The sequence below is a fragment of the Bubalus bubalis genome, chromosome 8 (assembly GCF_019923935.1).
Source record: "Bubalus bubalis isolate 160015118507 breed Murrah chromosome 8, NDDB_SH_1, whole genome shotgun sequence".
Classification (NCBI taxonomy): Eukaryota; Metazoa; Chordata; class Mammalia; order Artiodactyla; family Bovidae; genus Bubalus; species Bubalus bubalis.
This window is the reverse complement of record NC_059164.1, coordinates 72,794,971-72,822,722: the sequence shown is the minus strand read 5'-3', so window position 1 is coordinate 72,822,722 and position 27,752 is coordinate 72,794,971. Positions and strand designations below refer to the sequence as shown.

General features: G+C 37.4%; 1 protein-coding gene across 3 annotated transcripts in view; it reads right to left on the bottom strand.

The window, feature by feature from the left end:
* ZNF804B (zinc finger protein 804B) overlaps positions 1-27,752 on the bottom strand; it is a 288,365-nt gene that overhangs the window by 166,036 nt on the left and 94,577 nt on the right. Inside the window, exon 2 of one of the 3 annotated variants that reach the window (XM_044946755.1) lies at positions 15,695-15,788. The exons of the other annotated variants lie outside the window; for them this stretch is intronic. The gene's annotated coding sequence lies outside the window, so the exon portion shown is untranslated. The remainder of the gene's footprint in view (positions 1-15,694; positions 15,789-27,752) is intronic. 3 annotated transcript variants of the gene reach the window in all.

Genomic DNA, 27,752 nt, shown 5'->3' with positions numbered 1-27,752 from the left:
ATGAAGAAATAAAAGTGAAACTGTTAATTACTTAGTTATGTCCAACTCTTTGTGACCCCATGGACTTTAGTCCACCAGGCTCCTCTGTCCATGGGAATTCTCCAGGCAAGAGTACTGAGGTTGCCATTCCCTTCTCCAGGGGATCTTCCCAACCCAGGAATTGAACCCAGGTATCCTGCACTGCAGACAGATTCTTTACCATCTGAGCCACCAGAGAAGTCCTCCCATTATATAGGGTATCTAAAATAGTCAAATTCATAGAATCAGAATGAAATGGTGATTTCAAGAGGCTAGAGTAGCTTTAGTTGCTGCAAAGAAGATCAAAGATCCTGTGTGCTGCAACTAAGTCCCAGTGCAGACAAATAAGTAAATATATATGTGTGTGTGTGCGTGTGTGTATACTTATACACACACGCACACACACACACACACACACACAAATTAAAAGAGGCTAGGGGAAGGTGGAAATAGGGAGTTACTAATCAGTGGGCATAAAATTTCAGTTATGTATGATGAGTAAATTCTAGAGATCTGCTGTATAACCATTGTGCTGATAATCAACAACACTAATGTACACTTAAAAATTAAGAGACTAGTTCTCATGTTATATTCACAATAAAGTAAAAAAGAATGGGTTAAGAATGCATAATAGATTAGAGTGCATAATCTCTCTTGGGTACAGAGAGACTAAAATTTATACAAAAAATTTAAAGGTATTAAAAAGTTAAAAATTATTCTATGTGTGTTTTTTTTTTAATCATAATGAAAAATAGTACAAAGACAAACACAAGAAAATACCATTCCTACCTGGTGAAACAAATGTGGTTAAGTACTCTTTTAGCAAAATATTAACCAGGCCACACAAAATACAAAAAAGGTCAAAGTACCCTTACCTAAAGGAAATATCAAAAATGCCTGGGTTTATTTCTTCTTCAGTGGAAAAACAAATGAAGAGTATTTGGAATCCTAGCAGTTATGTTAAAAAATCATCTTGTTCTACATAAAATCTGCTGCTTATATTGTTATCATTTTAGGACATGACATCAGCACGCCACAAGTAAGTGCCAAGCTCATAAATTTCAAACTACTTTCCAAAGTTAAAAAATAATTCCAATACAAAAATGCAGTTGATATTTCTCAGTTTTCTCTTTACTGCGATATAATCTATCACTACAGAATATTAAGCTAAATGATAGCTTCACATTCTGTTAATTTATGCCAGTTTCAAATGTATTTTAGAACATCTAAGTCACCAGTCTTGTCTTCTCTCTAGGGGTAAACACATGTAAGGTGGTAAGAGGCACGTTCGTGTTACCTGTCAGACAAGAATATGTAGAAAGATGTCAAAAGTATATAGATTTGTAATACTATTTTTCAGAACAAAAATATATTAAAAATATTAAAATCAAGTCTGATAGTAGGAGTAAGATAACAATGAGCTCAGAAAAAGCCTTCATCTGAATACTCTCCCTGTGCATCACATGGGGTATGTGAAAGTACAAGGAAGAAAGTACAAGGAAGATATGAGCATATCAACATATCTAATGGCTTGTACAGATAAAGAATTTACAGCCAACAAAGACCTTTATGATAGGAGTCCTGATGGGAAATAGCTACATGAGATAAAGCAAATGTTATTCAGCTATACCTTTTCAAAGTCAAAATGTGGCAAATCAAATTAAACTCTGATACAAGCAGAAGAAAATGTGACTATAAAGAGCTGCTTAGGTGGAGTAAAGGAGGAACAGAGGCACCACTGGCTTAGAGAAGACAGTTGCACAGAAAGTTTTTGAAACATTTGGAAAATATCCAAGAGCAGTGAATATGTAAGCTACTTTCTTGGCTTACATATGGCTTCATACCTCATGTAAATATGTACCAGAGAATGCCCAACTTTCTCAGGTTTTTTGAATCAGAAAAAATAACTTAGGGTTTAACAATTGTAGATTTCTACTGGAGGTCAGACATGAAAAAGAAAGGTGATAAGCATTTCAATTCAGTCCTCATTAACTTTATAATTGGCAAATAAAATTATTGTTTTCTAATCAGTAATTACGGAGAAGGCAATGGCAGCCCACTCCAGTACTCTTGCCTGGAAAATCCCATGGATCGCGGAGCCTGGTGGGCTACCGTCCATGGAGTCTCAAAGAGTCGGACACGACTGAGCGACTTCATTTTCTCTTTTCACTTTCCACTTTCATGCATTGGAGAAGGAAATGGCAACCCACTCCAGTGTTCTTGCCTGGAAAATCCCAGGACGGGGGAGCCTGATGGGCTGCCATCTATGGAGTCACATAGAGTTGGACATGACTGAAGCGACTTAGCAGCAGCAGCAATCAGTAATTAATAACCAAATACAATTAGTGTTTTCTAATAATTTTGTAGCTGAGAAAAAGGGTTCATATTGAGTGATTTAACAGATCATCAATGTAGGTTTTATAATACAAATACTGCTTCCCTACTATTGAGATATATATACATAAAGGAAAAAACTTTATACATATGGAAACTTAGAAGCAATGAACAAATTCTTATAAGAATCCATTCAAATTGACTCCAGAAGAAATAGTAAATCTGAATGGTTTTATCACCATCAAGAAATAAACACTTTCTTTTTAATCTTCTTGTAGCATCCCTGGCGACTCAGTTGGTAAAGAGTCTGCCTGCAAAGCAGAAGATCCAGGTTCAGTCCCTGGGGTTGGGTAGATCCCCTGGAGAAGGGAATGGCAACCCACTCCAGTATTCTTGGCTGAGAATCCCATGGAGAGAGGAGCGTGGCCAGCTACAGTCCATGGGGTCACAAAGAGTTGAATACGACTGAGCAACTAAACCTACGTATCTCAAGGAAAAAGGCCAAGGAGATAGAATTGTTTAAAAATAACAAATTTTAATTAGCCAGAGATCTGCATCCACAAAGAAGGCTATAATTAGCAGTTAAAGTGGGTTAACAGAACAGGATATTTAGCAATACATACAATTAATAGCAAAGGAAATAGGAAATATTATCTCTAGGAATAAAGACCAAGCATAATGACCGTAACTGCTTTATACAGAAGTTACTCCAAAAGACCACCAAAGATGACAAGCATTAGAATCTTTCAGAACTGACTTGAGTGATTCCTGAATCTATATACCTGAGGTGAGCTGGAGTGATGGGGGCAGTTGTGGGAACAATGTGCAGAGAGCAGTAGGGCAGATGCTCCTCCTGAGCAGTGAGTGGTAGGTATTCCATTGAGCAGCACACCTAAATGAGTTAGTGGATGTCACTGCAATTTCCTTAGAAACTCCAAGGAAGTGATCTGTCATTCTTCATTGTCACTTCTGGGTGCAAAGATCACGCTCTGCTGGGGATGTCAATTTGTCACTGAGCAGAGCTGGCCTGAGACAATGAAGCCCAGAAAATGGCAGCTCCATTCTTGTTGTCACACATTTGCCCAGAAGCCTCATATTTCACACATTTTCTCTTAAAAATTTCATCTTTCTCACCAAGAACTTTCAAATAACTACATGGTTAGTTATTCTAATAGACACAGAATTATTCTGTACTTAGTTTTATTTATTAAATTCAAACAAGTCCACAAAGTGTTGCAAAAATACATATTGAAAGAGGTAAAGAGGTTTTTTTCTGGCTTATTGATTTCTACAGAGAACATTAATTGTGTTTTTTCCCCCTTAAATTGAGTGACTAATTTCATGAGACACTAAACCAATTCATTGAAACAATCCTTTCCATGAAATAAATAATCCACTTCTATGTACTAACAAGTCACTTTATTGTGACTTGTTAGTACACAGAAGTCACAATTCCCTGTGACTTAGGTCCTTATATAAAAATTGGAGAAAATGATGCTTTTTACATATTTCTCAGAGGTACTCAAAGTAGTAATGAGATGGTGTCTTTTGAGCACTTGGAGTTCCCCAAGGAGAGGTACAGTATTAACTCAAATTACCACTCCATTATGATTTATCTTTACTTTATACAAAACATTTACTGTTAGCAGCATTTTTCTTGTAGAAACCTCTTATATTGCTGAAGTGCATTAGCCCTGATGTATATTTCTACCCCTTGCTCATAAAGGGTCCAAGGCTACAAAACAGAGAACTCAACTGCATTAGGAGTTAATATTGCCTGTCTCTTCCAGACAATACTTTGTCCTTCTGTAAGTGACTTTTGTATAGCAAGCAGCTCAGAGAATGTCATGTCAACAAGAGCCCCTGAGGGGTTAGTGAAATGTAACACAGGTTAATAGGAGAGTTAATGTCAAATCTCATGAAGACAAGGAGGATGGGTCCAGCTAGCATCATAAAAAATAAGGAGATGAATGACAGGCTCCATAGCTCTGGGCTTATGTGTAAGGTATGGTACCACTCTCCATGCCAGCCCTTCAGAAGCCACCATTCTCCTGGTCTTTTGGACTCCATAACCAAGAGTCACTATCTCTTATGTTCAAGTCCCAGAAAAACATCCTATCCACTTTTTTTCCTGCTGAAGGAATCTAGTGCCCTGGTTCTGCTTTCTCAGTCTCAGTGACACCAGGCTCTTCCGTCCATGGGATTTTCTAGGCAAGAGTACTGGAGTGGGTTGCCATTTCCTTCTCCAGGGGATCTTCCCGACCCAGGGATGGAACCCAGGTCTCCCGCATTATAGACAGACACTTTACTGTATGAGCCACCAGGGAGGTCTCCCTCAGTGACACCATCTTAGTTCATTCACCTCACCTTACCTAGAGTACTGCCACTGGCACCAATGGCTACCTGGCTGGTGTTTGACTTTGGACTGTTTTCTGCACTGAATTCATCTAGCACGCTTCTGTCTGATCCCTTGCCAAAATCTCAGTGCTCTTTAAGATTTAAGTTAAAGCAACGTAATGCATTAATTAGGAGAAGGCAGTGGCAACCCACTCCAGTACTCTTGCCTGGAAAATCCCATGGGTGGAGGAGCCTGGTGGGCTGCAGTCCATGGGGTCGCTAAGAGTTCCACATGACTGAGCGACTTCCCTTTCACTTTTCACTTTCATGCATTGCAGAAGGAAATGGCAGCCCACTCCAGTGCTCTTGCCTGGAGAATCCCAGGGATGGGGGAGCCTGGTGGGCTGCCATCTATGGGGTCACACAGAGTCGGACACGACTGGAGCAACTTAGCAATGCATTAATTTAAAACATCAGGGTGAAGACCAAAAGACCTGAGTTCAAACTCTTGGCTGTTCTCTATTAGCTACAGAATTTTTGAGGAAAAAAAAGTGCTTCTCTAATTATTAGACCCTTTATCTGTAAAGTGAGAAGAATTATGCTTCCTTATCCAGGGGGTGGTGGCTGGGAATACAAGAGAAAATGCAGGCAAACTATTGAGCACAGGGTCCACCAGACTGTAACAAGGGGTATTTCCTGTTGTTACGTATTTCAGTTTCTCTCTAGCCATGAAAATCACATATTGTAACAGTGCACAACAACAATAACAAAAGTAATAACTAACATTTGTTGATTGTTTTTTTGATAGTCCTAATATAAGTGTTTTACATGTATAAACCCATTAGTGCTCAAAATAATCCCTTAAAATGGAAGTGCTATTTTACTGACAAGCAAAGTATGACACAGAATGACCATATAATGTCTAAGGTTACACCTGTTGGGACTCAAATCCAGATAAACCTGGCTCCAGAGGTTGTTCTTAGTTACTATGCTACACTGGTTCCCTAGTTCAATCTCCTTGCCTCTCCTTTTCTTGAACTTTTTGGCTGCTATATTTCTTTCTTGAAATAGCCTTCCTTTCAATCTCTGAATTTTTGTCACTTATACATTTTCCAAGCTCCAGTTCAAGTTCTTCCTTTTCCAGAACATCCTTTCAGTCTCTTTGCATTAGTTTTTTTCTGAAGTGTCATAATCCTATGTTCCATAACACAGTACTTAATTGCACAATACATTATATATATATATTTTAATTTTTCTCATGTATGTTGCTTTTTTTCTCCCTAAGAGCCTTCAGGTAAGTAGAAAGCTAGGAGTTCTTTAGGGCTTCCTTGGTAGCTCAGCTGGTAAAGAATCTGCCTTTGATGCAGGAGAGCCCAATTTAGTTCCTGGGTCAGGAAGATTCCCTGGAGAAGGGATAGGCTACCCATTCCGGTATTCTTGGGCTTCCCTGGTGGCTCAGCTGCTAAAGCATCTGCCTGCAATGTGGGAGACCTGGGTTTGATCCCTGGGTTGGGAAGATCCCCTAGAGAAGGCAAAGGCTACCCACTCCAGTATTCTGGCCTGGAGAATTCCATGGACTCTATAGTCCATGGGATCGCAGAGTCAGACATGACTGTGCAACTTTCATTTTAGGGTTTCTTTATCCTTCCTATCCAGAGTACAGTATTAAGTTCATTTTAACAAATACTCAATACATATACACAATATCACCTTACCTATATAGTACTGTACCAGGTTATCTCATTCAAAATTGTGTAATTATCATATATGATATTACTCAAACAAATGTTGATGAGGTCTTATCTCAATTTTTGTATTACCCAACTTGAATGGAAATCAAGTGTCTCTCTGAAACTACTTTACAGCCCAAACTCAGGCAAGTCCTGAGTCTTTCTCTGAAGAATGGGGCGCTATGTAGAAACAATTTCTCTACAGTCTGAAAATACTAAGCTTGATCTATAGGATGCTTAGTTATGTCCATTTCTTATTTAAGACATTTTGAGAACTTACAATTTCCTAAGAAGACAATTTTCTTAAGAGTCATACGTAAGTAGAGCTCTTACCAAGCAATTTCCTCTGACATTTTCTGTTAAATTTTCCCATCTTTTCCCCTTCATCAGATGACTCTTCCTTGCAGCTTTTGCTGTTTTCTGAGCATTTTCTCCCCAAGTCCTCTGTGATTACAACCTTCAGACACAGCTAGGGCAGTTCTGAAGTCGACCCTTTAATCAACATTTGTCCATGTTATGTATAATGGATCTTTTCATCTTGTCTGGGTCTCAGTAGTGATGACGGCTGCCTATGGAGGCTGGCAATATTTTATTGCTCTCACTAATTAATATGTGTCCTGTAAAACTGAAATAACTTAATGTGTGGATCATTTTGGCAGCCTTTTTATTTTTCAAATAAATTATGCTAAATTTAAATCCCTGTTTACTGAGAGACCTCCCACAGTGAAGATACTGTGATTATCTTTTAAATTAGAACAAAGCAGATTTAGATATTAAGTTTCTTTCACCTAATTCTCTAAAAAGTGTTGCATAAATTAAATTTTAGTTCTATGTTCTCTTAAATCAAAGCTCTTTGCAAATATATGAACTTACCTCTAACCTTTTTAAGAACAATAGACAGGAATCCAAAGCCACACCATGTCTGGCTTTGGTACCAGGATCATCACAATCTAAAGAAGGAGAAGCTTGTGAGATGTGTTTGCATATGTTGGGACGGCCAAGAAATTTGTTTTTTCCTAATGTGGTACAGAAAAACCCAAACAAGCCCTTTGGCCAACAAAAACAAAATGGAAAATAGAAATGAGTCAGCTTAAGAGTAGTTGATGAAACAGTTCTTCAAAACTAGGAGTTTTTTAATAGTTTGGGCTAATAAAAAGATTTCATAAAACTTAGTCCTAAAGTTTCTAAAATACTGGAAAACTTGACATAACTTTTCTCAAATGTGTTTCTTCAGTAAGAAAATGCCCTATTTCTAAAGGGAAAATACAACCATGCTTGAATTCTACTTTGTGCCAAGCAGTGGGCTACACATTTTTCATGGTCGTCTGTACTGAAATTTCCTTTATGTGGTCAATGCCTTTCCCAGAAATCTGCTTTGTTCTACTTCAGCTGCTCACTGCTGTCCCAGGTCTTTCTGCTTTGGTCAACCTCCTGGGATATGTCCCTTCACAATGGCAGATGGACCACCTACATCTTCCCAAGGTTAAGTCCCTCATGTTGCCCCAGGTATAAAGGCCCCCTCACCTACTTATACTCTATGGCCAGACAAACCATTTTAGTTGGTAAGTTCTCTTGTTAAGGATCAACACTAATCACTATAATAAAGTCTCCAATAGGTTCCCTTGAAACCTGTTTCTTATTTAAGGGGAGAGGGGAAGAATACACAGTTTTCCCAGGAGGGGATGAAGGGAATAATGATTTTTCTTCAAATACATTCTCACTGTTAGTGGTAGGAACCTCTACATCTTGCCAAATTCATCTTTTTTCTTTGCAGGCTGATGCCACTGATTTCATTATCTCTCAGGATAGAAGGGAGCTAGTTTGGTTTGGTAGCTAAGAGCATTGTTCTGGAGCCAGGCAACCTGGGTACAAACCCTGGCTCTGCCATCATCCTGCTAAATAAACTTAATTAGGTTCTTAAACTCCTCATGCCTGACATCCTAATATATGAATGGAGATACTAATAGGTAGTAGCATTTTACCTAACCCAAGAGAAGGAAATGGCAACTCACTCCAGTATTCTTGCCTGGAGAATTCTATGGAGAGAGGAGCCTGGCAGGCCTATAGTCTATGGGGTTGTAAAGAGTCGGGCATGACTAAGCAACTAACACACACACACACAACCCAATAGGGTAGAGGATCAATAAACATAAAAGTGTTAGTACAGTTACTCAAATGTAATAAGGACTCAAAATTTTTAGTTATTATGTACATAATAATCTGGCATTTACTGTATTATTCTCAGCCTTGGAGGCCTTAAGTGCAGCTAGCAAGAGAAGATCACATTCTACTGTTGTTACATTAGCTTACTTGAATACACATTCATTATTTTTCCTTCCTAGTTTCCAAATGATTTCTGGTAGTTTATAATAAATGACAGAAATGCAATAGAAGAATTATGATAAGGTTAAAGGCTATAATGTCATGTAACATATTTCTGGTATAGATAATTATACCAGAAATGTAAATCAATGCAATATTTCTAAACTGAGCATTAATTTTAACTTTGGACAAAGTGGAAGCCATAGTGACCAAAGGAAAAAAAGGTTATATGCAGTTCTCATCGAACAAAATGATATCACTCACTGAGTTACTAAGCTTCTTAAAGTATTGAAAATGTAAGATAAAAGATAAAAAAATAACATCAATAGCTTTTTTTATAATGATGTCCTGAATATACACAGGGATTAAAGAAAAGTTATGACCAACCTAGATAGCATATTGAAAAGCAGAGACATTACTTTGCCAACAAAGGTCCATCTAGTCAAGGCTACAGTTTTTCCAGTGGTCATGTATGGATGTGAGATTTGGACTGTGAAGAAAGCTGAGCGTCGAAGAATTGATGCTTTTGAACTGTGGTGTTGGAGAAGACTCTGGAGAGTCCCTTGGACTGCAAGGAGATCCATCCAGTCCATTCTAAAGGAGATCAGTCCTGGGTGTTCTTTGGAAGGAATGATGCTAAAGCTGAAACTCCAGTACTTTGGCCACCTCATGCAAAGAGTTGACTCATTGGAAAAGACTCTGATGCTGGGAGGGATTGGGGGCAGGAGGAGAAGGGGATGACAGAGGATGAGATGGCTGCATGGCATCACCGACTCGATGAACATGAGTTTGAGTGAACTCCGGGAGTTGGTGATGGACAGGGAGGCCTGGCGTGTTGTGATTCATGGGGTTGCAAAGAGTCGGACATGACTGAGTGACTGAACTGAACTGAACTGAATGTTCAAGTATTAATGAAATCAGGGGTCTCAAAATTGACCATATGTAAGAAACACCTAGCAACTAAATGCAGGTTTCTAGGTCTGCCCTGGAAATAACAGGATTGCAGAGGGAGCAAAAAGTGGCTGTGGAGCAAGCATCACAATGAACTCTGATGTAAGGAGGGTAGGAGGAAACCCTCAGCCAAACATGGGCATGACTGTTCTTATCTGAGACCAACCATTAAAGAGCCACAGATAAGGCATGCTTATGAAGATCTCACATCAGTGGGTCAGGCTGTTTGTGGAAGGCCCAGATCTCATGCCCATAAGCTCCGCTCTCATTTTCAGAGTATAAGTGATATTTATAATAGCCAAGACATGGAAACACCTAAATGTCCCTCAACAGATGGATGGGTAAAGAAGATGTGGTATATATATACATTGGAATATTACTCTGCCATAAAAAGAATGAAATAATGCCATTTTCAATAACATGGTTGGTCCTAGAGATTATTATACTAAATAAAGTAAGTCAAAGAGAGAAAGACAAATGTCATATGATATCACCTATACATAGAATCTAAAATATGACAAAATAAACATCTATGAAAGAGAAACTGACTCACAGAGAACAGACTGGTGATTGCCAAAAGGGTAGGGGTTAGAGGAGGGATGGATTGGGAGTTTGGGATTAGCAGATGCAAACCATTAGATAGAGAATTATAAACAACAAAGTCATACTGCACAGTACAAGGAACTAAATTCAATATTCTGTGATAAATAATAATGGAAAAGAATATGAAACAGAATGTATATATATGTATAACTGAATCACTTTGCTATACAGTAGAAATTAACACAATATTGTAAATCAATACTTCAATATACTTCAATAAAATACATTGGGAAAAAACAGGTATTTACTTGTAATGATGCATCACACACAAAGACAATTATCTACAAGAATAGAAAAATGCAGATAAATGAGAAAGTATCTTTAAAATAAAGTGTTAATACTAATTTAAAAGTTATGAGCAAATTATATGCAAAAGGGAGAAAGAAAAATCAGCAAATTGCACAAAGGGAAAATGAAAGGCCAATATAGATATGGAAAAATGTTTGACCTCATTGCCAAAGTCACTCAGTCATGTCGGATTCTTTGCAACCCCATGGACTCTACAGGGGCATTCTCTAGGCCAGAATACTGAATTGGTTAGCCATTCCCTTCTCCAGGGGATCTTCCCAACAGAGGGTCCCAACCCAGGGACCCAACCCAGGTCTCCCACATTCTGGGCAGATTCTTTACCAGCTGAGCCACAAGGGAAGGTCAAGACTAGTGGAGTGGGTAGCCTATTCCTTCTCCAGTGGATCTTCCCAACCCAGGAAGATAACCAAGGTCTCCTGCAATGCATGTGGATTATTCACCAACTGTGCTATTAGGGAAGCCTTGACCTCATTACTAATATGTAAATACAGACTGAAATAATGTGACATCACATTTTATCCATCAGGTTGGGTAAGGGAAAAACATATTTGTTAACACCTTGATCATAATAAGAATATGGGAAAAGGGCATTTTCATATAATTTTGTTGAGAAAATGGCCATTTTTCCAAAGGAGATCTAGCCATATGTATAAAATTTTAGGAGTGCTAATTTTGACTAAGTATAACAATTACATATCTAATTGAATCTTAATAAACAATTAGGGTTAGGGTTAGTTCATTGCAGCACTGTTTATAATAGCCAGGACATGGAAGCAACCTAGATGTCCATCAGCAGACTAATGGATAAGAAAGCTGTGGTACATATACACAATGGAGTATTACTCAGCCATTAAAAAGAATACATTTGAATCAGTTCTGATGAGGTGGATGAAACTGGAGCCTATTATACAGAGTGAAGTAAGCCAGAAAGAAAAACACCAATACAGTTTACTAACGCATATATATGGAATTTAGAAAGATGGTAACAATAACCCTGTGTACGAGACAGCAAAAGAGACACTGATGTATAGAACAGTCTTATGGACTCTGTGGGAGAGGGAGAGGGTGGGAAGATTTGGGAGAATGGCATTGAAACATGTAAAATATCATGTATGAAACAAGTTGCCAGTCCAGGTTCGATGCACGATACTGGATGCTTGGGGCTGGTGCACTGGGACGACCCAGAGGGATGGAATGGGGAGGGAGGAGGGAGGAGGGTTCAGGATGGGGAACACATGTATACCTGTGGTGGATTCATTTTGATATTTGGCAAAACTAATACAATTATGTAAAGTTTAAAAATAAAATAAAATTTAAAAAAAATTGTCTAATGTCAATATTTAAATGTTAATTTAAAATATTTTGTCATCATAGGTTTTACACTAGGAAAACAAATAAACTAAAAAAAAGTCGTATAATTGTAACAGGCTAAAAATTATGATATTAATTTCAATGGAATACCATGAAAGTATGAAATATTATGATCTGCAATTATGATGTCCACAAAAAACATTAAGTACCAAAAGCTTATGAAAGTTTATACATGACATGATCCCATTTTTCTAAAGAAAATCTCTTCTCACATGGTAGAGCAACATGTTCAGGATTTTATATCAAAGTGGTAATTATAAATATTTTAGATAAAGTAAAATCGGATATTAGATGAATTTTCTTTGCCTTTCCCTTTGTTTTTGCTTGAATTTAGCACCAGAAAGTACAATTGCATTTTACTTTTTTTAAAATTAAAAAATGTATTAATTGTGTTTAAACTAGATTTCTATGTGATTTGTGTTAACCTAAAAATATATTATTCAGTAATGTAATAACAGTATGGCCTTCCTATGGGACCAAAAAGAACTACATGTTTGCTGGGTTTACATTTTCTTTCCTTAACTATTTCCGTAGAGACCCAAATGTTGTTGAAGCATCTGGGAGTATATAAAAATCAAAATTGAAAGCAAAGACACTTTCTGACCTGTATCTTTAAAAATTACTGTATAACTTTTCCAAGAAGAAAACATTCTGATCATTGAGGCACTTTCAGTATATTTTTTCACTGCCTCGGAGACTTTCACTTAAAATAACTCTCCCTTGAACAACACAGTAACTTAAAAAAAATATATTAATAGGTATGTGTGCTCTTCCAATGTTGCAAGAAGAAAAATAGTCAAAAACTAACCACTTCAAAACAAAAATTACCACACTTAATTATTTTCACTTTCATAGCTTTTTAAAGAGCTGATCTCTAAATATTTAGAAAGTGCTTAAAATCAATATCAACATTTATTTATCTCTTCTAGTATTTTTTCAAAATGAATTATGTTTTGAAGTAAACATTTGCCTTGACAAATCTGTGTTTGAATGAATGTTTTGCTTTTGTTAGCTTATGAACTGTTATATCTTTCAGAAATCATCAGGTACAATTAGGACTCATGATCATTATCATTATTGAATTCTCTGGTCTTTGTAGACTGCTTTGCAATTTATAAAAGACTTTTACACACAGTGTATTATTTTCATTTTGATTTTCTGACAACCCTATTAAGTAGGCAGTACAGGTATCATTTTCCTTGGAAAAATCCACATTATAAAAGGTAAAGCTATTTGTGTAAGATCTATTTATCATGCCACTATTTCAGTATTCTAATGGTGCTTTAACAGGTTACTGGCCTTCATATGGGATCACATCATGTAAAATTTACTGAAGAAATGGAAGATCTTAATCTCAAAAGATCCTGCAAACTAAAAAACCCCTGATCCCTGAATATGTAGAAAAATATGAACATCTGAGTCTTTCATATATTTCAAAAACCATTGGGTCATCAAAACAAAACGAACAGTTCTAATGAGGTGGATGAAACTGGAGCCTGTTATACAGAGTGAAGTAAGCCAGAAAGAAAAACACCAATACAGTATACTAACGCATATATATGGAATTTAGAAAGATGGTAACAATAACCCTGTGTACGAGACAGCAAAAGAGACACTGATGTATAGAACAGTCTTATGGACTCTGTGAGAGAGGGAGAGGGTGGGAAGATTTGGGAGAATGGCATTGAAACATGTAAAATATCATGTATGAAATGAGTTGCCAGTCCAGGTTCGATGCACGATACTGGATGCTTGGGGCTGGTGCACTGGGACGACCCAGAGGGATGGAATGGGGAGGGAGGAGGGAGGAGGGTTCAGGATGGGGAACACATGTATACCTGTGGCGGATTCATTTTGATATTTGGCAAAACTAATACAATTATGTAAAGTTTAAAAATAAAATAAAATTTAAAAAACAAAACAAAACAAAATGAACAAACAAAAAAATCTTAAAATTTGCCAAAAGCAGAAGGAGTCTTTAAATTCTAGCAATTTGATATAAAATTCTGATACTCCATTTTTTAAATAACTAACAATATTGTCCTTGTATTCTGATTTTTGACATGAATAAGCTCTAAAACTTATTATTTGTAACATAAGTAGGCATCGTGAATAAAATAAACTCAGCAGTCTATGTGGGGATTATTTCATGTTTTGACTAAAAATTGGTATTAATCCAAAACTGGCTTCAGTTCCATTTTCCAGAAGATTTAAAATGTTCTAATCCAGTATTTCCCAGAGAACAATCCATGACCATGGAATCATCAAGAAGTTCCTCTTTAAAAAAGATTCTGATGTAAGCATTTTTGGAAAATCCAGTATATGGCACTACCCTTTTAGATATTATGTAAGAAAATTAGCATAGTAGAGATTAATATAAAAGAACTTTATGCAATATAGATTGCCCAGAATTTTTCAATTTCTTCCCATCAAAATCCACTTTATAGCTGGTTTAAAACTCAACATTCAAAAAACTAAGTTCATGGCATCTGGTCCCATCACTTCACGGCAAATAGATGGAGAAACAATGGAAACAGTGACAGAATTTATTTTCTTGGGCTCCAAAATCACTGCAGATAGTGACTGCAGCCATAATATTAAAAGACACTCACTCCTTGGAAGAAAAGCTATGACAAACCTTGACAACATATTAAAAAGCAGAGATATCACTTTGGCAACAAAGGTGTATATAGCCAAATCTATGGTTTTTCCAGTAGTTATATACAGATGTGAGAGTTGGACCATAAAGAAGGCTGAGCACCAAAGAATTGATGCTTTTGAACTGTAGTGGAAGACACTTGAGAGTCCCTTGGAAAGCAAGGAGATGAAACCATTCAGTCCTAAAGGAAATCAACCTGAAGCTCCAATACTTTGTCCACCTAATGCAAAGAGACGACTCATTGGAAAATACCTGACTCATTGGAAAAGACACTGAGGTGGGAAAGATTGAAGGCAGGAGGAGAAGGGGATGACAGAAGATGAGATGATTGGATGGCATCACTGACTCGATGGATGTGAGTTTGAGCAAACTCAGGGAGATGGCAAAAGACAGGGAAATTTGGTGTGCTGCAGTCCATGGGATCACAAAGAGTTGGACACGACTGAGTGACTGAACAACAAATTAACATTTCAAGAAACCAAAATATCAATAGGTCACTGGAGTCATTTTTTTTTTTGCTCAGAAACTCAAACCACTTTTGAAATAATTGAATATCTGGTATAAAAATATGTTATTTTATCATAAACATTACATTATACTTTAAACTATCTTAGGTTATTGGAGTTTAGCATAGTGCTCTGAAATTAGCAGTTTGAAGGCACTTGAGAGCAAAGGATGCGTACACAAACTATGATGGCTATAATGTACTCACTCTGTTCTATAAAAAACATAAAGACCTAGAGGTGTGAATTAAAGGAAAAATATGTATAAGGTATATCCATTACACTGGAATTAATAAAAAATTTTGTCTTTGAGCATTTAAAAAGAGTATGTTCCTCACAAGCTATCTTTTTATACGTTTACAAGGTGTACGTATGTCAGTGCTACTAACCCAATTCATTTCACCCTCCCCTCCCCGCACCACTCCTGGGCCCCTTCCCCCACTGTCCCTTCTCTATGTCTGCATCTCCATACCCGCCCTGCAAAAGGTTCATCAGTAACACTTTTCTAGATTCCACATATATGCTTTAATAAATTTGTTATACTCTTTCTGACTCACTTCATTTGTATGACAGACTCGAGGTGCATCCACACCACTACAAGTGAGTATAGGTGTATAACACAAGGAGCTCAGCTGGGTGCTCTGTGATGACCTAGAGGGGTGAAATAAGGGTGGAGTGAGAAGCTTCAAGAGGAAGGAGATATATGTATACATAGAGCTGATTCACTTTATGTAGCAAAAGCTAAAACCATACTGTAAAGCAATTATACTCCAATTAAAAAATAGTATTCTCAATTTAAAAAATTTTATTTAAAAAGTTAAGCTAAAATCCATACCCATATTCCTTTTCTCCTTAACAGAATACTTGTGAATGCTTGACAGTAACCTATACTGTTTACTAATATTATTAGGATTTTTAAATTTATCTTGGTAGAAATTAGTTTCCTTGAACTAAAGAATTAAGAAGAATAACAAAAGCAAGGACTTTAGAAGCCAGTACAAAAATAACTTACTTTGATATCTCATATTTCTGACAAGCTAATTAATCATACATAGTATATGCATTATATATGTATTCTTCACCAATGAATCATATATACAATGTATATTATCTGTGGTTATTAGCTTATGTAAACATATCATACATATATTTTCATGGCAACATATAATATAATAGAGTATTAATAAGACCACTTTGGAAATGGACTACTGTTTACAGTAATTTTACTAGTATACCATTAAGTTCTCAAAGTCTATTTAGGTCTTCTCCTTGGTGCTACTTACAGAAGGGACAGCCAGCTCATCAGCAGAATCAGGCCTGCTGTTAGACACCCATTCAGGCTTATGAGATTAAGAAGAAAGCCAAGAAGTTTCCCTGACATCTGTTATTTTGACACACCAAAATTAGTACATCTGTAAAATATTAGGAAACATTGCCTCTAGAGTTTTCCTCTTGAGAAGAGGGAAGGTCAATGGTGATGCCAAGCATTGGTCCTGAGAACAATAAAGAACATAACCCTACTCAGCCAATCCTAGACTGTCCTACAAATGTAGAACAAGAGAGGATGCTTAAACTCATTTAAGTTTTTCTGGGCTGAGACTACTTTTAACACTTTCTCCAAGGATCTTGAAGTTATCTAGGACAAGAAAGCTGTACATTGGAATTACCAACCAGATCCCTTTTTGTATCTGGTCCTGAATAAAACTACAAATCTCTACTGGCCTTCACCTACACACCACATTGTTAAATTATAATCACTGACTTTTGAAACAGGCTGATAGAGTTTTACTAGAAGGGATATATATGGCTGATTCACTTTGCTACGATAGAAACTGACACAGCGGTGTAAAACCATACTCCAATTTAAAATGGAGAAGGAAAATGGCAACCCACTCCAGTATTCTTACCTGGGGAATCCCCATGGACAGGAGCCTGGCAAGCTGCAGTCCATGGGGTCGCAAGAGTCGGACATGACTTAGCCACTACACCACCACCACCAGCACCAATTTAAAAAAGTAGGATTTATGATATGCTGTTTAAGTCAGGATTCCCCAAGCTACCTCCAGAGTCAGTTTACTTACTGATGCTTTTCACAGCTCATAACCTGTTTGACAGCCAGGTTTGACTAGAAACTAAAGTTAAGTGAAGTGGCTCAGTTGTGTCCTACTCTTTGTGACCCCCATGGACTATAGCCTATCAGGCTCCTCCGTCAATGGGATTTTCCAGGCAAGAATACTGGAGTGGGTTGCCATTCTCCAGGACGCTTTACTGTCTGAGCCACCAGGGAAGTCCTAGTAAGACTAGTAACTAAAGGGTATAACATACCCTGCCAGCAACTTTTAAACTTTCCCAAAGCCAAATTTATTACAAAGCTCTTGGTGGCACAATGTGGGGGCAAAGCTCATCTGTGTGTGAATAAGGACCTGAGGGGAGTTTGCACCTAGCTGTGTCTTAGAACCCGAATGATTGCCTGTATTCTCTCTTACCATATCACATCTTTTGGTTAAAATGAAGGTCATAGGTAATTATGCTCTGTGCTAAGACTTCAAGGTCTTAAAATTGTCTAAAATTGTCATACTATTCCTAGATACAATACCAACTCCACCAATTACTCTCTGTGTGCCCTTTGGCAAATGTTCTCTCTCTGTGTCTGTTTCCTCATCTGTAACATGGTAATAATGTTACCACCTACTTCATAGGCTGTTAGAATGAGGCTCTTCTGAATGAGGAAATGCAGAAGAAGCCCTTAGGGCTGAAGAATGGTGAGTGGTACATGGACATTAGCTATCACCATCATCATAATTAACTTTAATTTTTTTGTGTTTTATTCCTAACAAGTAAACTTACATATTAAGGTCAGATAAAATATATTAGTCCTCTTAGTATTCTCAGTATCTACCAGAGTGCTTAACATGAAGTGAGCTCTTTATTATGTTTTTTTTAATTTTATTTTTAAACTTTACAAAATTGTATTAGTTTTGCCAAATAGTGAGTTGAGTAGAGCCATGAAGAATTTCAGAATATTGGTTACACCTGTAATAATTTGAGCATTATGGAGAATTTTGATATATGCAAAAATAATATGCTTGCCATATTAACAAATGTTATGTGCTCTTTGCCAAATAGTGAGTTGAGTAGAGCCATGAAGAATTTCAGAATATTGGTTACACCTGCAATAATTTGAGCATTATGGAGAATTTTGATATATGCAAAAATAATTTGCTTGCCATATTAACAAATCTTATGTGCTCTATCCTGCTGCTGCTAAGTTGCTTTAGTCGTGTCTGACTCTGTGCGACCCCAGAGACAGCAGCCCACCAGGCTCCCCAGTCCCTGGGATTCTCCAGGCAAAAACACTGGAGTGGGTTGCCATTTCCTTCTCCAATGCATGAAAGTGACAAGTGAAAGTGAAGACACTCAGTCGTGTCCGACTCTTTGCGACCCCATGGACTGGAGCCTACCAGGCTCCTCCGTCCATGGGATTTTCCAGGCAAGAGTACTGGAGTGGGGTGCCATTGCCTTCTCCAATGTGCTCTATAGTCCTGACAATGTAGCTGACATACATGTACTTCATTTTAACTCTGGTCCTCTTGCCCCTACTCCGAACTTACAACTAAGTTATTCAAAATAATGGTAAAACTCCCTCCCTTCTTTCCTTTTTCCTTTCTTCCACAAATGTTTACTTAGTGACCCCTACAAACAAGCCCTGAACTGAGTCCTGAAGGCTCGGAATTGGATGTGTCATTTCTAATATATTCTCGGATTTCATATTTTCTCAAGCATAAGAGACAAGCAAACCCCCCTGTCAAATGCACTGTAAAAGCAGTACGAAAACAGTATGCACTGATGCTGTTGAAGCACAAAAGTGGGCCAAGGATGACTATGGACCTTGGAATGGCTATGACCAGAGAAGGTTTTGCAGAATATAGATTACAGTGGAACAAAGAATGAATGGGAGACAACCATGGAATATCATTTCAGGAAATCAGAATGTGAAAAGAAATTAGCACATTTGGTTACCTTTTAATAAACCCTATATTTTATATGAATATTAATTCAGATTTTTTTTAGTTATGCAGTTGCCCTTTTACACACATGGAACCAATCACACACAATTTGTGTTGAGAATAAGTTCAAAGCAGTTTGGAATCATTAGAGCTTGTCTCTGTGCAGGTTATGTCTCTGTGGCACTACCTGCATTGTTGCATGCTCAGCTTCTCAGTCCTGCGTGACTTTGCAACCCCATGGACTGTAGCTCTCCAGGCTCCTCCTTCCATGGGATTTTTCAGGAAATAGTACTGGGGTGGGTTGCCATTTCCTCCTCCAGGGGATCGTCCCAACCCAGGGATTGAACCTACATCTCTTGTGTTTCCTACATTGGCTGGTGGCACTACCCAGGGCTCCATTAATGATGTTAATAACATAATGATTATAAAAATGGAAAAAGAGGTCATCCTATCTTTCTGTATAACTTGTAGGAATCTATGTATTAAAAACTTTTAATTGACAGAAGACTAGAAAAATAACTTGTAATTTTATGATCAATTACTATGAACAATCCATATGTAGGTATTTTGTGTTGTTTAGAAACAAATTTATGTAATATAGAAGTATTACAGGTCACTTTTTTGTACTATAGCATTTGTTTGTTTTCTTGAATTAAGTATGTTTATGTAAAATTTCAATAAACTTTTTTAAATTGCATTACTTCTCTAGTTATTTTTGCCCTTTATTTCATTCCATGATTATTACTACTTCTGTACTAGAAAGGATATGTTAAAAATGGGCTGTCAAGTATGCTAGGTATACCTCGAAACTGAAGATACCTTAACACTTCACATAGAGACTTCGTAAAATTTATGTTCCTAGGTAAAATTATAAGTAGTACTCATGTGGGTCTTCTATATCAGTACAACTCCTAGAGGAAATCAAGAGGTTTTTGTGAATTCCAAGCCAAATAGCAAGTTGTTACTCTAACCACAAAGCAGTTAGCTCTCTACAGACAGGCCATAAAGTCTTGAGAAGCAGAGGGCTTGGTGGTATGAAGTTCAGCAAGGGCTGTGAAGTCACATTTTGGCTCTGTCACCTCTTAGGCAAGTTTGTTAATCTCCCTGGTTCTCAGCAGCTACCCTTACAAGATGAGGAAATGAAAGTCTTGTACAGTACAAGCCATATCAATGATAGCTCTACTTTTATTAGAAAAAGTTTCCTAAGTATTTCGTTTCTCTAAGTATTTCAACTCAACACATTAGGCATTAACACAGTCCTACTTTTAAACAATCACTACAATTATTGTTGTTTTCTGCTTGCAAAATATTTGAAGAGTTGACAAAAAATTTTGTCTTCTGCCACATCAAAAAAAAAAAAAAAGGAAGTAAAAAACAAACAAACAAATAAAAAATACCTATATTAAAGCCAAGGCATCAAACTTTAGCTGTTGATGATTAATAATAGTTTGGGGCTTTGTTTTTTTAGGGAAAAGTGGTGTGTTTTTCTTTTTTATTTTTTTATTGAAAGATAATTGCTTTACGGAATTTTGTTGTTTTCTGTCAAACCTCAACATGAATCAGCCATAGGTATGCATATATCCCCTCCCTTTTGAACCTCCCTCCCATCTCCTGCCCCATCCCACCCCTCTAGATTGATACAGAGTCCCTGTTTGAGTTTCCTGAGCCATACAGCAAATTCCCGTTGGCTATCTATTTTACATATGGTAATGTAAGTTTCCATGTTACTCTTTCCGTACATCTAATCTTTGTTTTTTGAAGGATCAGAAAAGCTGTACCTGAAATAGTGTTATTTTAAGAAACAATTTTCTGTTTGTGTTAACTCTTCTGTGACTCATGAGGGTTATTAGTTGAATTGTACTAATAACTCTATACCTTATTCCATCTCTTTTTCAACCAATGAGATGAAAAAAGATGCTACACAGGTTAAAGGAACCCAACCCACTTGGAAAAATAAACTTTGCTAGAGATATAGACCATGTTGGGTAAACAAACAAAAATGAAGAGCGAAAATCAATAAGAGCTCATATTTTTAAAAATTATGTACTTTTATTTGTTTTTATGCCTTAGTAGTCTCCCATGTTAGAATTATCAAACAAGGTTGGTTCTGCCTGAGTGATTAGTTTGCTATCCTGAAGTAACTGGACACAGCCAGGTGCAGTGTTTTATGCTCCCTTTCCTAATTCTCTTCCCTGGAATTCCCCAGAAAAGATATATGTTTTTGACTTATAGAAAGAATCAGTAAATTAAGTATAAAGAAGATAAACTGAACTGTATCAGAGCTAGAGGTGAGAATCCTTTGGGAAAATTATTTTATTATTGATTTATTTTGATTATGAGGAAGAATGAGGGACAGCAAACTGAATTAATATTTCAATATCTCATACATAATAGAGGTTGTTTTTGGCCAGAAAGATTGTTCAATGAAGAAAGTCCTCTCGAATTTTATAAGCTGACCAAATAGAGGCAAATGGTATAACATTTTTACCTAAAAGCTTATGATCTTTCCATAACCCAGGTTTCATATTTTAATTCAAATGGGAGACTTAGAAAAATAAAAAAATGAAAACAAAAACTGATACTTGTCTCAGACCTTTTGACAGAGTCTGATGTGATTTTTCTAGAATGCTTTCTAGGCCAGGCTTCAGTAATTTTCAATGTCTCTAGATATTGCTGACATGCAGCCAGGATACGAAATCACTGTTAGTGATTTAAAGACCACAGTGGCCATGTGAGGTCATGTATGACAAGAGTTAAGTCTAGTGTCTGGAATATCAGTAAGTCCTTACTTATCAGTAAGTACTCAAATGTCATATTCCTTTACTCTTTCATTGAACTGAGTCTAAAGATGATGCATTAATAGATGCAATTGGCTTATAAAATTTAAAAAGGGTGCATATGTTGAAAAAAATCTAATGTTGACCTGGTCATGACTGGGAATGTATCACAGAATTCTTCATGGTGGAACTTTCTTTCTTGTCAGATATGCCATCATCTATCATCATCATCACCACCATTATCATCAGTTCAGTTCAGTTCCATTTAGTTCCTCAGTCGTGTCCTACTCTTTGGACAACATGGACTGCAGCATGCCATGCTTCCCTGTCTATCAACTCCTGGAGTCTACTCAAACTCATGTCCACTGAGTAGGTACCATCCAACCATCTCATCCTCTGTCATCCCCTTCTCCTCTAGCCATCAATCCTTCCCAGCATCAGGGTCTTTTCCAATAAATCAGTTCTTTGCATCAGGTGGCCAAAGTATTGGAGTTTCAGCTTCAGCAACAGTACTTCCAATGAACATTCAGGACTGATCTCCTTTAGAATGGACTGGTTGGATCTCCTTGTAGTCCAACAGAGTCTCAAGAGCCTTCTCCAACACCACAGTTAAAAGCATCAATTATAGTCCAACTCTCACATCCATACATGACTACTGGAAACACCATAGCCTTGACTCGACGGACCTTTGTTGGCAAAGTAATGTCACTGCTTTGTAATATGCTGTCTAGGTTGGTCATAACTTTCCTTCAAAGGAGTAAGTGTCTCTCTTAATTTCATGGCTGCAATCACCATCTGCAGTGATTTTGGAGCCCCCAAAAATAAAGTCTGCCACTGTTTCCATTGTTTCCCCATCTATTTGCCATGAAGTGATGGGACCAGATGCCATGATCTTAGTTTTCTGAATGTTGAGCTTTAAGCCCACTTTTTCACTCTCCTCTTTCACTTTCATCAAGTGGCTTTCATTCTTCCTCACTTTCTGCCATAAGGGTGGTGTGGTGTTATCTGCGTATCTGAAGTTACTGATATTTCTCCTGGCAATCTTGTTTCTAGCTTGTGCTTCATCCAGCCCAGCGATTCTCATGATGTACTCTGCATATAGTTAAATAAACAGGGTGACACTCTACATGAAAGTGTTATAGTTTTATAAAGTGAAAGTGAAAGTCACTCAGTCTTGTCCAACTCTTTGCGACCCCACGGACTATACAGTCCATGGAATTCTTCAGGCCAGAATACTGGAGTGGGTAGCCTTTCCCTTTTCCATTGGCTCTTCCCTATTCAGGAATTGAACCCAGGTCTCCTGCATTGCAGGTGGATTCTTTACCAACTGAGCCACAAGGGAAGCCGCCATTATCATTGACCTCATCTAAATTCTATGCATGTCTTCCTAGAGAGAACTCTAGAGTTATAAAAAGGGAATGTTGGACAGAAGTATGATAAGGACAAATCTTGCAATTTTTAATGAGGACTTAGATTTTTATAACTTCCTGCTGAAACAAATTTGAGCCTGCTTACCTTTTAGTTAACCGAAATAATCCAAAAGTAATAACTAGCTTGTTAGTGCACTTGGGGATAGAATTTAATTTCATGACATTAAAAGTATGAGGTCCAGGGGCACTTTATGTTACAGTGTCCCCCCACCCTTCTTCTGAAAAATTCATTACACTGCACTATAAAACTCAAGAGGTAACATTTTGTTTTTATTTAATCAAACTAAGCCCTATTTCATTATTTGCTGAATGACATTTTTATGTAATTTCTGAGAGAAGATGGATTTTATAAAGTGTATGGACAATCAAAATCCCATTTTCTATATGCAAATAAAGTTAAATGGTCTAGGAACCATGGGGTTGTTACAATTATTAATTAAATGATTGCAATATTAAGATAATGCTAAATGAAGGCAGGAAAGAGCCAGTTGGACCTGGCTCCCAGGCCTGACTCAGTACTCCAAAGAGAAGATATTTAATTGTTCTAAGCCTTAGCTATTTTAGCTGTAAAACGAGAACAAAAATAAATGTTTCATAAAATAATTATAAGATTAAGAGCACAGCATGTGGTAGCATTCAAATGTGTATGTCAATTTTCAAAATAATTTTTTTTCAGTTCACTTGTGAAATAAGGTGTATTTATTTTCCTTCTGATCTAGGTTAAGATTAATTGCTCCTTGATTGAATTTTATCTTTGTTCAAACACAAAAACCTTCTATGCACAAAAGAATTTTTCCTATTGTATATCAAGTGTACAACACAATTAAAAGTCTGCTGACAAATGGTATGCTTTCCATCACTTTTTAAAAAGGTAGCTTGAAATGCAGAAAACGTATTCATGATCAGCCTTGAGAAAATGTCACAGAACTTAAACTCTAAAAACTTTACTGGAATATTTTTAAAACTTCAATGTAAGATTTTATATTTATGTACAAACTCTAAAAGAAAGCATCATGATTATAAGCTTTTAAAGCTTGTTTTCAACAGTCATATGGTTTATGAATATGAGAATATGAATGATAAATTTTCTCAATGCCAAAAATATCATGTTTAATATACCTACAGTTCAGTCTAGACAGCATCAACGTTATGGCTGACAAGTATCACAATCTGAACCTTTTCAGACTTCACTCCACTGAGCAAATTACTTGAACTTATCCAGCCGGGTATTATACTGGGTAATGGCTCTTTTGATTTATGATTGGAGAAAGCTTTCACAAAGTTCAATTTAAGTTAATTTAAAAGGTAACCAGGAAGCTAATTGATTACAGTGAATAAGCTATAATAACATAAAATGTAGTTTGTTTTTTTTTTTTTAAATGATGTTTGGAGAATTCTTTTATCTGAGTAATATTCAATTTGAAAGAAACATATGAGAGTCATATTGACCTAGTATAACCTAGCTGTTGTCATAAAATATGATTATCTGTAGATAATGCATGGTGCCCAATTTAATTTCTATGGCTGCTATAACATATAGCTACCAAATTGTCTTAAAGCAATGGAAACTTACGCTGTCATACTTTAGTGAGCTGTGCTGTGCTTAGTTGCTCAGTCATGTTTGACTCTTTGCAACCCCATGGACTGTAGCCTGCCAGGCTCCTCTGTCCATGGGGAATCTCCAGGCAAGAATACTGAAGTGAGTTGCCATGCTCTTCTCCAGGGGATCTTCCCAACACGGGGACTGAATCCAGGTCTCCCACATTGCAGGTGGATTCTTTACTGTTTTAGCCATCAGGGAAGCCTGAAAGCCTGAAATCAATAACACTGGCAGTGGCAACCCACTCCAGTGTTCTTGCCTGGAGAATCCCAGGGACTGGGGAGCCTGGTGGGCTGCCATCTATGGGGTCGCACAGAGTTGGACACGACTGAAGTGACTTAGCAGCAGCAGCAGGCCAAAATCAGGTAGTCAGCTGGGGCACACTCCTGAAGGCTGTAGAGGAGAATCTGCCTCTTGCTTCTTCCAGCTTCTGATGACTAACAGAAGTTCTTGGTTTATGGCACATTACTCCAATCTTCAAGGCCAGCATCTTCAAGCCTCTCTCAGCTCCATCTTCACATTTCTTTCTCCTTTCTGTGTAGTTCATCTCCCTCTGCTTCCTTTTAATAAAGACATACATGATTGCATTTAGGGTCCATGGTAATCATGGGCTTCCCTTGTGGCCCAGCTGGTAAAGAATCCACTTGCAATGTGGGAGACCTGGGTTCAATCCCTGGGTTGGGAAGATCCCCTGGAGAATGGAAAGGCTACCCATGCTAGTATTCTGGCCTGGGGAATTCCATGGACATGGGGTTGCAAAGAGTCGGACACGACTGGGTACCTTTCACTCTTATGGCAATCGAGGATATGTCTATCTCAGTATTCTTAATCACATCTGAAAAGTCTTTGCCATATAAGGTGGCATTTACAGGTGCTAGGCATCAGGATCTACTATTTTGGGGACCATTATTCAATCTACAGCAGTGCTTTAATGGAATCCATTCCATTGAAGAGTCTGTGAAAGTGACTCAGTCATGTCTGTCTTTTCATGGCCCCATGGACTCTACAGTCCATGGAATTCTCTAGGCCAGAATACTGGAGTAGGTAGCTGTTCCCTTCTCCAGGGGATCTTTCCAACCCAGGGATTGAACCCAGGTGTCCTGCATTGCAGGCAGATTCTTTACCAGCTGAGCAACCAGAGAAGCCCATTGAAGAGTCTACTCATGGAAAAAAAAATTTTTTTTCCAATTATTACCTCCTAATTTCGTCTTTAGAAGAAGAAGATGTAAGGAACTATTCTGGTGCATCAATAAACAATGAAGGTGAGGGTTGTAAGTTACTTTCATGAAAATGCAGTCTATGCACTATTAATTAGCATAATTGGTAAGAAGACTTTATTACCTCTGGAACTGAAGCTTAATCTTTGAATCTTTAAAATAAATTTTAGGAATAATTTATTTCATATTCTTTATACAAGACCTAAGTTTTTATAATTTTATTTTAATCACAGAGATTATGAAGACTCAAAGTATCCCATTTGGGGATTTAAGGGACAAATATAGAAATGGAGACTCACTCTTTTGAGGACTTTTCACATGGATTTGGAGATGCAGAATCCTGTTATAATGAAGCTACCTTGTTTTCCAAGTCTTTTAATTAAGATAACAACATAAAGTTTTTAATAACCATGCTTGTCATTAATTATACACCTACTGAACCAGTCTTCCCCTGTGGCTCAGCAGTAAAGAATCCACCCGCAACGCAGGAGACGCAGGAGGTGGAGGTTCTATCCCTGTTTTGGTAAGATCCCCTGGAGGAGGGCATGGAAATCCACTCCAGCATTCTTGCTGGGAAATTCTTCTAGACCGTGGAGCCTGGAGGCTACAGTCCATAGGGTTGCAAAGAGTCGGACAAGACAAGCAATTGAGCATGAGCAGACAATGCAAATACCTTATTCAGGATTGACGGTCTTTTCTTTCTGTCCTCAATTAAAAGAAAAATCTTTTTCATTGATTTTTTTCAAAATAACTAATTAATATTCTCTAATAATGATGACTGTAATTAGCCAAATCTCAATCTTCTTTCTGTTAAGAAATTAGACATGTTCACAACAGGTAAAACCTTGCAAGAATTTTTATTTCACATTTAAGGCCACAGTACAATATCCTTAGAACTTTATCATTATTAAAATACACATAATTTCTAAAATACACATAATCAAAAACATGTCTAATCAGAGAACTATGAAAAAGCCAAGGGAGATAGAACCCAAGTAGTCTACCTTCTTAAAGAAGGCAATGGCACCCCACTCCAGTACTCTTGCCTGAAAAATCCCATGGACGGAGGAGCCTGGTAGGCTGCAGTCCATGGGGTCACCAGGAGTCGGACACGACTGAGCGACTTCACTTTCACTTTTCACTTTCATGCATTGGAGAAGGAAATGGCAACCCACTCCAGTGTTCTTGCCTGGAGAATCCCAGGGACTGGGGAGCCTGATGGGTTGCCATCTATGGGGTTGCACAGAGTCGGACACGACTGAAGTGACTTAGCAGTAGCAGTCTACCTTCTATTGAGATTCTCAAGTCTATCAGAGTTCAGACAATCAGAACACTAGCAGCTTAGAAAAATAAACATGTTTCAGAAATTCTATACCTATTGTTTCTTAGGACAAAGAGCATTTATTTATTTAATAAATAAAAAACCTTTAAATAGAGAAAATGTGGCTGTAATGAGAATGCATCACTGTTGGTAGCTTGAAGAGCCTAAATAAAGTGGAAATTGGTGACATACTAAAAAAAATGGAGATTTTTCTTTTTTTAACTCCACCGTAACCATACACTTGTAGTTCTGTCCCTGGTGGC